Source organism: Lithobates pipiens, unplaced genomic scaffold (assembly GCF_037356315.1).
Source record: "Lithobates pipiens isolate NorthernLeopardFrog02 unplaced genomic scaffold, aLitPip1_a1.2 Scaffold_16, whole genome shotgun sequence".
Lineage (NCBI taxonomy): Eukaryota > Metazoa > Chordata > Amphibia > Anura > Ranidae > Lithobates > Lithobates pipiens.
This window is the reverse complement of record NW_027507748.1, coordinates 645,790,220-645,801,723: the sequence shown is the minus strand read 5'-3', so window position 1 is coordinate 645,801,723 and position 11,504 is coordinate 645,790,220.

The window sequence follows — 11,504 nt, the reverse complement described above, 5'->3', positions numbered from 1 at the left end:
CTTTGGGCACGAGGAGGAGGTTTTTGTTGGCTGATCGAAGACTGCGGTTTGGTGTGTAATGATTTATTTTCTCCCTTAGGTATTGCGGAGCTTCTCTATGCACGCATTTGTGGGTGAGGCAAAGGGTCTTGAACGTGATCCGATTTTTTATGGTTAGCCAATGTAAGCTCCTCAGTGAAGGAGAGATGGATTCCCAGGGTTTTTTTCCGGTTATCAGCCTTGCCGCCGTGTTTTGGATCAGTTGTAATCGCGCAAGGTGATATTGTGGTAATCCTATGTAAAGCGAATTTGCGTAGTCCAGACGTGAATTAATGATTGTTCCAACCACTGCTTTGTCATTCTTTGGGATAAAAGGGATAAGTCTGCGAAGCATGTGCAGCAGATGGTGAGATCCACTGACTACAGATCCTATTTGCGCATCCATTGACATTTGTGCGTCTAAAATAACCCCGAGACTCTTCGCTTTGGTCTTTGGGGAGATAGTCTGCCCAAAGACGGTTGGTGGAGACCAGGAGGTTTTGGTTGCAGGCTTATGATTTGGGAAAGATAAGAAGCTCTGTCTTTGATTCGTTCAGCTGGAGGGAGTTGGTGGTCATCCAGTCCTCTATTGATTTGAGGCAGTTTTCAAGTTGTTGTTGGTGATCTTTTTTTCCATTGATCCGGAAATAAAGTTGCGTGTCGTCAGCGTAAGAGTGGAAGCAGAGATCTGAGCATCTGATGACTTGAAGGAGTGGGCGAATGTAAATGTTGAATTGAACGGGTGACAAAGGAGAGCCTTGAGGGACTCCGCAGGTGACTGCCCGAGTTTCGGAGAGGAATTTTCCTAGTTTCACTGTCTGTGACCGATTTCCTAGGAAGGACGCGAACCATTGGAGATCTATGTCTTGGACTCTGGCTACTTCTGTGAGGCAGACAAGTAGAGTATTGTGATCTACTGTATCAAACGCTGCACTTAAGTCTAGCAGTACGAGGAGACACGGCTCTCCGTCATCTGCTGCTTCGAGGGCGTCATCCCAAATCTTGAGGAGAGCTGTTTCTGTCCCATGACCCGGGCGGAAGCCTGATTGCAGCGGGTCCAGGAGTTTGTGAGTATCCAGGTGAAGTTGTAGCTGATGTACTACAGCTTTCTCCATGATCTTCGAAATGGTGTTGAGGCTCGTAATTGGCCTACGGTTGTACGGTTGGCCTACGGTTATACAAGAAATTTTAATTCACCTGGTATGGAAAAGCTCTCAAGATAGATTTACCATGTGATTTATTAAATAAAAGAATGCCTCTATATATATATATATATATAAATAATATATTGTGACGGTACAGTTCCTTGTCCTAGTAATTGTCGCCCAGGTTTCTCAAATAGGCAGGTTGAGGGGCTCCAGGGGTATTTAATGTGGAGGAATCTGTTTTATCAGTTTCCTCCAAAGTTTGTAAAATCCAGTTTGGGACCTGGAGCCCGGAGATTCCATAGCGTTATGGTTGGGACGGAATCTCCAATCCTGGGACTGGGTTTTGAGAACAGCCGGGAGTCTGGCTGGTTGATTGAGCAGGTGGGTCCTGGGCTTATAGCAGAGTCAGGATTAGGGTTATGGACTCCACCCAGGGAGACAGGAGGTCTCCAGGAGTCCAGAGAGTGCAGGTGTGCACTAGTGAAAGTAGGTACAGTAGTTGTACGGGAACCCTCTTATATGGTCAAGAGGGCTGAAGTGTAAAGCCTAAGTGGCAGTACTGCTGAAGAGAGCCAGGTGGCTCGGCATTTTTCATTTATTGTTTTTGGGAGAAGAACCCCTGTGTGGGCAACCCAAGTGCATGTATGAACTTTATTTTGTTCCTCTTAATAAAAGTGGGCTACCATGCCCTTAAACTAAACTAAAACTCCTGTTTGCTGTGAACTTACTGAAAAACATCCCATATATATATATATATATATATATATATATATATATATATATATATACACACATACATACACAGTATCTCACAAAAGTGAGTACACCCCTCACATTTTTGTAAATATTTTATTATATCTTTTAATATGACAACACCGAAGAAATTACACTTTTACACCTTGCTACAATGTAAAGTAGTGAGTGTACAGCTTGTATAACAGTGTAAATTTGCTGTCCCCTCAAAATAACTCAATGCATAGCCATTACTGCCTAAACCACTGGCAACAAAAGTGAGTACACCCCTAAGTAAAAATGGCCGAATTGGGCCCACTTACCCATTTTTCCTCCCTGGTGTTATGTGACTCAATAGCATTAAACTGTCTCGGGTGCGAATGGGGAGCAGTTGTATTAAATTTGGTGTTATCGCTCTCACTCTCTCATACTGGTTACTGGAAGTTCAACATGGCACCTCATGGCAAAGAACTCTCTGAGGATCAGAAAAAAAGAATTATTGCTCTACATAAAGATGGCCTAGGCTATAAGAAGATTGCCAAGACCCTGAAACTGAGCTGCAGCACGGTGGCCAAGACCATAAAACGGTTTAACAAGACAAGTTCCACTCAGAACAGGCCTCCCCATGGTCAACCAAAGAAGTTGCGTGCACGTGCTCAGCGTCATATCCAGAGGTTGTCTTTAAGAAATAGACCTATGAGTGCTGTCAGCATTGCTATTGAGGTTAAAGGGGTGGGGGGCCAGCCTCTCAGTGCTCAGACCATACATCACACACTGCATCAAATTGGTCTGCATGACTGTCATCCCAGAAGGAAGCCTCTTCTAAAGATGATGCACAAGAAAGCCCACAAACAGTTTGCTGAAGGCAAGCAGACTAAGGACATGCCCTGTGGTCTGAGGAGACCAAGATAAACGTATTTGGTTCAGATGGTGGCAAGCGTGTGTGGTGGCAACCAGGTGTACAAAGGCAAATGTGTCTTGCTTACCGTCAAGCATGGTGGTGGGAGTGTCATGGTCTGGGGCTGCATGAGCGCTGCCGACACTGGGGAGATACAGTTCATTGACGGAACCATGAATGCCAACATGTATTGTGACATACTGAAGCAGAGCATGATCCCCTTCCTTCGGAGACTGGGCCGCAGGGCAGTATTACAACATGATAATGACCCGAACACACCTCCAAGATAACCACTGCCTTGCTAAAGAAGCTGAGAGTAAAGGTGATGGACTGGCCAAGCATGTCTCCAGACCTAAACCCTATTGAGCATCTGTGGGGTATCCTCAAACGGAAGGTGGAGGAGCGCAAGGTCTCTAACATCCACCATCTCTGTGATGTCATCAAGGAGGAGTGGAAGAGGACTCCAGTGGCAGCCTGTGAAGCTCTGGTGAACTCCATGCCCAAGAGGGTTAAGGCAGTGCTGGAAAACAATAGTGGCCACACAAAATATTGACAATTTGGGCCCAAATTGGACATTTTCACTTAGGGGTGTACTCACTTTAATTGCCAGCAGTTTAGACATGAATGGCTGTGTGTTGAGTTATTTTGAGGGGACAGCAAATTTACACTGTTATACAAGCTGTACACTCATTGTACATTGTAGCAAAGTGTAATTTCTTCAGTGTTGTTGCATGAAAAGATATAATAAAATATTTACAAAAAATGTGAGGGGTGTACACACTTGTGAGATACTGTAGTTATTAATACAGATACCTCCAGAAGAATGTTGCAGCAAAGTCCAGTTGCAGGGATCCCTGAGGGTGATGCAGCATCTGTCTTGGTGTCAGAGACCCAGAGACAAGATCTGCAGATGGATAAATATGTACATGGATAAATATACACTCAGCAGCTGCAGAAAAACATGGATAAATATACACTCAGCAGCTGCAGATAAACTATGAGACCCAGAGGCCGCTCTTTATTTAGGCAAAATAGGTGACTGCCTTAGGCCTCGCACTCACGGGGGCCTCGCGGCCCCCTAATTTGCCTAACATATGGTGTAGAATGTCCCCCGTTCGGAGGCAGGGCCATCTTTAAAAGGCAGGTGGAGGTGGTTAGTGTTTGGAGAGAACGACAGCGGGGAGCTTAGCAGCAGGTATCCAGCACTGCTCACCCGGCCCAGCTGAATAGGAAGTGGAGGGGATTGTTTGACACTGTGGGGCTGCAACAGTGACAATTGCTCTTCCCTCTGCCACCTCTCAGCCAATCAACATTCGGCACTACACTGTAACCCTCCTCCTTCCCCAGACCTGTGACTCAGAAGAGGCGAGTGGGCTGAATCAGAACGGGCTGGGGGCAAGACTATTCCCTGTGCTTTCTTGTTTACCTAGCAGTAAGTACTGTACCTGAAGAACATTTGAGTTCGGTTTTTAGAAGCTGTACATTGCAGTAAGGTAGAATTTTTAAAATGGCTACTTAGTTGTTCTGCGAGTTATTGCAGAACTGATTGTATTTACCAAAATGGTTTCCATATAAGGGACAGTTTAACTATATGGGGATGAATATATATATATATATATATATATATATATTTTTTTTTTTTTAATTAAAGTGACAGTTACTTTGAATGATATTTAAAATTCATAGTCCAGTGGCTTAAATACACATCTTTATTCCTATGCTAGCACTGTGAATTGAGTCTTATCACTCCATATACATCTTTCTTGTAGGTCAGATGTCTTAATTTCTGTCCTGCATTTATATATACTGTGTGTGTATATATATATAATTTATCATCTTTTAACCCTTTTATGCCAAAACCTTTTTCTGACATCTGTTGCTCACAAGTTAAAATCAGTATTTTTTGCTAAAACATTACGTAGAACCCCCAACACTATCTATATATATACACACATATATATATATATATATATATATATATTTTAGCAGAGACTCTGGAGAAGAAAATTAATAAAATGGTGGTAGTTGCAGTATCTTATGTCACATGGTATTTGCGCAGTGGTTTTTCAAACACAATTTTTTGGGGAAAAAAATACACTTTACTGAAAAAAAAAAAAAAATTAACAGTAAAGTTAGCCCAATTTTTTGGTATATTGTGAAAGATGATGTTATGCCGAGTAAATATATACCTAACATGTTAAGTTTTAAAATTGCACGCATGGCGACAATGGCAACAAACTACGGTACTTAAAAATCTCCATAGGCGACGCTTTAAAAAATGTTAACGGCTACCTGTCTTTTTGCAAAAATTATTGTTCTCACTCTAATGCCCCATACACATGGTCGGAAATTCAGACGTAAAAAGTTCGATCGGATTATGCTGTCGGAAAATCCGATCGTGTGTGGGCTCTGAGTTTTTCTGTTGGAATTTCCAACGCAAAAAGTTTGAGAGCTGGATCTAAAATTTTCCGACAACAAAATCTGATCTAACTTTTTCCGGTCGTGTAGTAGAAAATTCAGACGCACAATGTGCCATGCATGCTCAGAAAAAAATTGGAGACGAAAGCTATTGGCTACTGGCCTCTACGTAGTCCCATCATACGTTAAGAACGTCACCTCGTTCTGAACGATCAGATTTGTGCGACCGTGTGTATGCAAGACTAGTTTCAGCCAAAATCCGTCGAAAAAAATCAGACGGATTTTGTGGTCGGAATGTCCGATCGTGTGTATGGGGCATAACAAACGCAGTGATACCTCACATGTGTGATTTGAACACGGTTTACATTTGTGGGCGCAAGTTATGTCTGCGTTTTTTTTTTTTGTTTAGTTTTACACTTAAAAAAAAAAAAGAGAAATTCTGATCCTATTATTGCTGAAACAAAGAATGTATACACATCCCTTGTTTGAGTAATAGGCAGTGACAATTACTCTTTATGGAGAGATCTGGGGTCTAAAAGACCCCAAAAACCCTCCTCTGCACCTCAAAGTATTCAAAATGGCAAAATCTGCGGTTTGAATACTTTAGAGTTTTTTAAATCGGTGCCGTTGGCTGTCAAGTAAACCGGAAGTGACGTTGTGATGTTGCTTCCGGATTACTACATCGGAGACACTTTGTTTCATATTTCTCTTTGTGAGAGTTTTATAAATAGCATACATTAACATTTATCTACCATCCACCCACACATCCTATCCATTTGCTACTCCATAAATCCCATCATAACGAAAAAAAAATTTTTTCATACCACAAAGAAAAAAAACATTTATCCTTCCCCTCCCTTTCTCCCCATCTTACATATAATCATTCAATTTCCCTGAGGTACATATCTCCTCCCATCTTTTCCAAAGTTTTGAAATCGGCTTTTCTACATATCCCTCTTCTCTTATTTTTTTCTCCATATAATATATTTCACTAATTTCACATACCCATTCCGTTAATGTGACACCCTTTGTATTCTTCCATTTAGATGCTATTACTATTTTTGCTGCTGTAGTCATATGATGTAAGAATTCTATGTCCTTCCTTTTTGATGGCCTTGGGATATGGGAAAACAAGACAACATTTATGTCCAGATCTAAAGCCTCATACACACGATAGGACTTTGTACAAACTTTCGCTTGGATTTTTGTACAAAGGGCGTCAGCCGAGAACTTGTATTGCATACACACAGCAGAACTTTTTCAGCCAACTTTCACCAAATCATGTGGTTTTTCTGCTCTTTACCGCCACCTTTGGTCAACTTCTGTATTGTTGTCTGATCTTTTGCATTGGTTCTGAGCATGTCTGTTTGTACTTTGTACAAAAGTCCTATGGTTTTCTGTACACACGATCAGACTTTGCTCCATCGGACTTTTGTTGCCAGAAAGTTTGTCCGTTCGCACAGCCAACAAAAGTCTGATGAAAACCAAAAAAGTTTGTCCGATGGAGCGTACACACAGTCGAATGTTGCTCCAAAACAGCTAATTTGCATGTTTGTTGTCAAAAAGTATGATTGTGTGTATGGGCCTTTACTCCAGTCCTGTCACTAGCTGGTATATTTCCAATAACTTACCCCAAAAACCTTTTATCTTACTACATCCATACCATATATGCTCTAATGTTCCCCTTTCTACCTCACATCTCCAGCATATTTTGGAGTTACCTTTATTAATTTTATTCATTATCACCGGACTCCTATACCACCTTATTGCAATCTTATAATTTTTTTCCTGATGTTTAGTTACTATTGATAATTTCTTCCAAATATTTCCTCCCACTCTTTCTCTATGAGTGTTTTCCCTATTTCTTCCTCCCATTTTTTAACCCCTATTATTTCCTTGATGTCTCCCGAAGGGAGTAATAATTTATAAACCTTAGACATTTTTTTAGTCACTTCACCTTTTTGTATTAGTATTTGTTCAAATTCTGTTATCTGTCTAATAATTATCTCTACATTCGGATCTATAAAAGTTCTAAGTTGACAATATTGTAGCCATTTATTTTTGTAATGATGTCCCAAATCCTGCATCTTAGGTATTTTCCCATCCACCAATATTTGTATTATCCGTTCATGTTCATTCCTATTCCATACTAAATAGTTAGTAACTTTCAAAGCTGGCTCAAACTCTGGATTAGCAAAGAAGGGAGTCATAGGGCCTATCATAGAGGACAATTTTCCTTTCTTTATTAATTTATCCCATGTTTTTAATGTGCTTCTTACAAAAAAAGGTAATTCCTTCTCTTCTGGTCTTAAACTCGGCTTTATCCATGATAAATATTTTAATTTCATCCCTGTCATATCTTCTTCCAGTTTGACCCATTGTTTCTTTTTCACATTGTGGTGCCAATCAATTATTCTCATTAATGAGGCTGCTTGTGAGTATTTGAGAAAATCCGGCATTGCTAATCCCCATTTTTTTTATTCATTCTAATATCTTCCTGTTTACTCTAGGTACCTTATAGGACCATATAAAGCTTTCAACTATCCTTCCCATTTCCCTCATCAGTTTATTTACTGGTATAATTGGCACCGTTTGGAAAATGTACAACATAATTGGCAAAACTTCCTTTACAATACTTATTCTCCATAACCATGAGTATGTTATTTTATTACATTTTTCTAATATTCCTTTTATCTTATGCATTGCCCCCCTATGGTTCATATCCTGTAGATACTTTAGATCTTTTGGAATATATATTTCCAAATATTTAATAACATCTTGTTTCCATTTGAATGGAAAATCCTTTTGTAGTGTTTTTTGCATTTTTTCTTCTAATGTAATACTCATTACTTAAGATTTATTGTAATTTACTTTAAAATTACTCACCCCCCCCCCCCCCCCAAATCTATACAGTTCTTTTATTCGATTTGGAATAGTTATTATAGGATTGGTTACATACAGTAACAAGTCATCTGCATATGCAGACATTTTGTATTCCTTATCCTTAACCTTTATCCCTTTAATATCCTAATTTTTTCTTATAGCTTCCATAAGATGTTCCATTATTAATATATACTATAAGGGGGACAAAGGGCAACCTTGTTGGGTCCCATTAGAGATTTTTATATATTCCGATAATACTCCATTTGTTCTCACTTTAGCTCTTGAGTTCTTATATAGTGCTACTATCCTTCCTAACATTTTTGGACCCATCCCTATTTGCTTTAATACTTCCTCTAAGAACTGCCATCCCACCCTATCAAATGCCTTCTTGGCGTCTATAGCCACAAGGCATGCTGGGACAGCAGTTCTCCGAGCGCATTCCACCAATGTACATGTTTTAATAATATTATCTCTTGTTTCTCTTCCTTTTACAAATCCTGTCTGTTCCAAATTTATATGCTTTGGTATTATCTCCGTTATCCTTTTTGATAACATTTTTGAATATATTCTCATATCTATGTTCGTCAAAGATATGGGTCTATAGTTCTTACATAACGAATTGTCTTTTTCAGGTTTTAGTATTAATACTATATGAGCTTTGGTACTTTGTACCGCAAAGGGCTGATTTTCTGATATAGAGTTATACACTTTTTTAATATAGGTATAATTCAACTCTTAAATGATTTATAAAGCCTAGCAGTATACCCACCTGGACCTGGGCTTTTGCCTAATGCCACTTCCATAATTGCTTGCTGTATCTCTTCTGTTGATATTTCCTCCTCTAGCTCTTCTATACCTTCTTTTGTTAATTCGGGTATTGCTGTTTCCTTTATATAGTTTCTTATTTCCTCTCTTTTATCCCTTTTTTCTTTACCTTCCATCTGCTCTTTTATGTTGTATAATTTAAAATAATAACTATAAAATGTTTCAGATATCTCTACTAGGTCATATATTAATTCCCCGTTTGATTTTATTATTTTTTCAATATGACTCAGAGGCAGTTGCTTTTTAAATTTTTTAGCCAAAGGCAGTGACAATTACTCTTTATGGAGAGATCTGGGGTCTAAAAGACCCCAAAAACCCTCCTCTGCACCTCAAAGTATTCAAAATGCCAAAATCTACGGTTTGAATACTTTAGATTTTTTTTTAAATCGGTGCCGTTGGCTGTCGAGTAAACTGGAAGTGACGTTGTGATGTTGCTTCCAGATTACTACATCGGAGACACTTTGAAGCCGATCCTGGCTTCAAAAAAGGGAAGTTCTGTTTCCTGTTTCTGTTTCATCATTTCTGGAATGTTTTTCTTTTTTTTAGTGAACAAGTACCTAGTTTTGACAGGTAAAAGGATATCACCACTCCAGGTAGATCAAATTGGAATGAACCTCTCCTCTGGATTAGAAGCCACAGGTGCTGGCAATGTGTATAGCAATGAGAATGAAAAAAATTCTGGACAGCCGCACTCCAAAAATTAGCCTTTATTTGTAGAAAATATTTTTAAAAATACATGCCACAGCAGAACGGACAGACGCGTTTCACACTATCAAACGGTGATTAAAGCGGTTGTATACCCGCTGACATTTATTTATTTTATTTTTTTTAATTTCAGACCTGCAAGGTATAAGGCATAATGAGCTAGTATGCACCGAGGGGAATATCTCCTAAACCATACAGGTTTATGAGATGGTTTTTTTTCACCTACAGGTAAGCCTTATTTTAGGCTTACCTGTAAGTAAAAGTTCAAATTTTGACTATACAACCGCTTTAAGCACTGTTTGATAGTGTGAAACGCGTCAGTTCTTCTGTCCGTTCTTGGTATTCTTCTTTGGTTCTTTGGTACTCACAAACAAAGGGTACAGGTAGGCAGTGTAAAAACGAGCAGCTAGCTCGACCAGCGTCACTTCCGGTAGCGGTATTCCCTATTCCTGACGCGTGTTCGTCATGGGTCACGTGACTTTATCAGGGGGTCATCCAGAAGTGATGCTGGTTGAGCTCGCTGCTCGTTTTTACACTGCCTACCTGTACCCTTTGTTTGTGAGTACCTGATTTTAAGCTTTATGTCCTAAATAAATGTTGCACTAAAAACCTACTACACTATGGGGCATCCTTCCTTTATGTCTTGATTTACCATATATGATACCCGGCACAGGACCACCTATGGCGAATACCCTAAAGTGACTCTTAAAGAGGCCACGCACCATACAGAGAGCAAGAGAGGGACGCCAGGCAGGAATCACTGTAACAAGATCCATAAAGGAAAAAGGTCTCCAGGGACACCCAAAGATACATGCTGTAACCTTACAGCAGTAAGGTAAGGGGACACCCTTAAAAAGAACATCTAGGACCACATGGAAAATGACGCCACCTCACTGAACTCCATTGGGTCACCATAATTATCACTTATTGTTTTTGATAACATTAGCACTTTATCTAAACTTAAAAAAGTTTACTCAGATTGTATGCGATTTTTATGGATATAATCGCATTGAGAGTTTACTTAGTCCTATGCAATTCCTATACACAATCGCTACACTATTTCTTAGCACCTTATGCGATTCTATATAGTCATCACTTTACTGCACTTTTGCCCTTCTACATGGACATCCGAAATTTATATTTATCCGTCTGCTTAGACGACTATATAGTTATATAAAATTGTTATTGGACTCTGTCCTTAGCACTACTGCACTTTTTTTGCTCAACTTTTAAATCATTTTTCACTTGATACTACAGTTTTATTTTTATTTTACACCTACTCGTATCACTACAAAGTGTCACTACTATTTTTATTATTATTTTTTTATTATTATTACTTTTATTTACCTGTTTTGCTGTTTATATCAATTTATTGACTGAAGAAGATCATATGTTAATTATTATAATACATTATACTATTGCTATACAGCTGGTGTATATATACGTGTTGGTAGCTGTTATCGACTTACCTTTATACTATATATTTCATTTGTTTTGGCCATTTTTACTGGCTTTACTGTAATTTAATTTCTTAAAGCCCACCATGATTGGTAGTTTACATATTTTTTTAGTACAGCGCACCACTACTCTTATACCAACTTCTCCTGGGTTCAGACATTTCCCCCCAGTGAGTGCAGCAGTACTCTAGCCTATTAATATAATATCCCTTCCCATCTTGGCGCAGGAATACATTTCCTTTGACTTCTGTCCGTTCTGCTGTGGCATGTATTTTTGATCATAATTTCTACGAATAAAGGCAAATTTTTGGAGTGTGGCTGTCCAGAATTTTTCTCATCCTCATTAGTTTTGGCAGATACCTACTCCAAGTTCTGGTTTGCTCACCTAGGCAAACCAAACAGAAGTTCTAACCCCTCTCT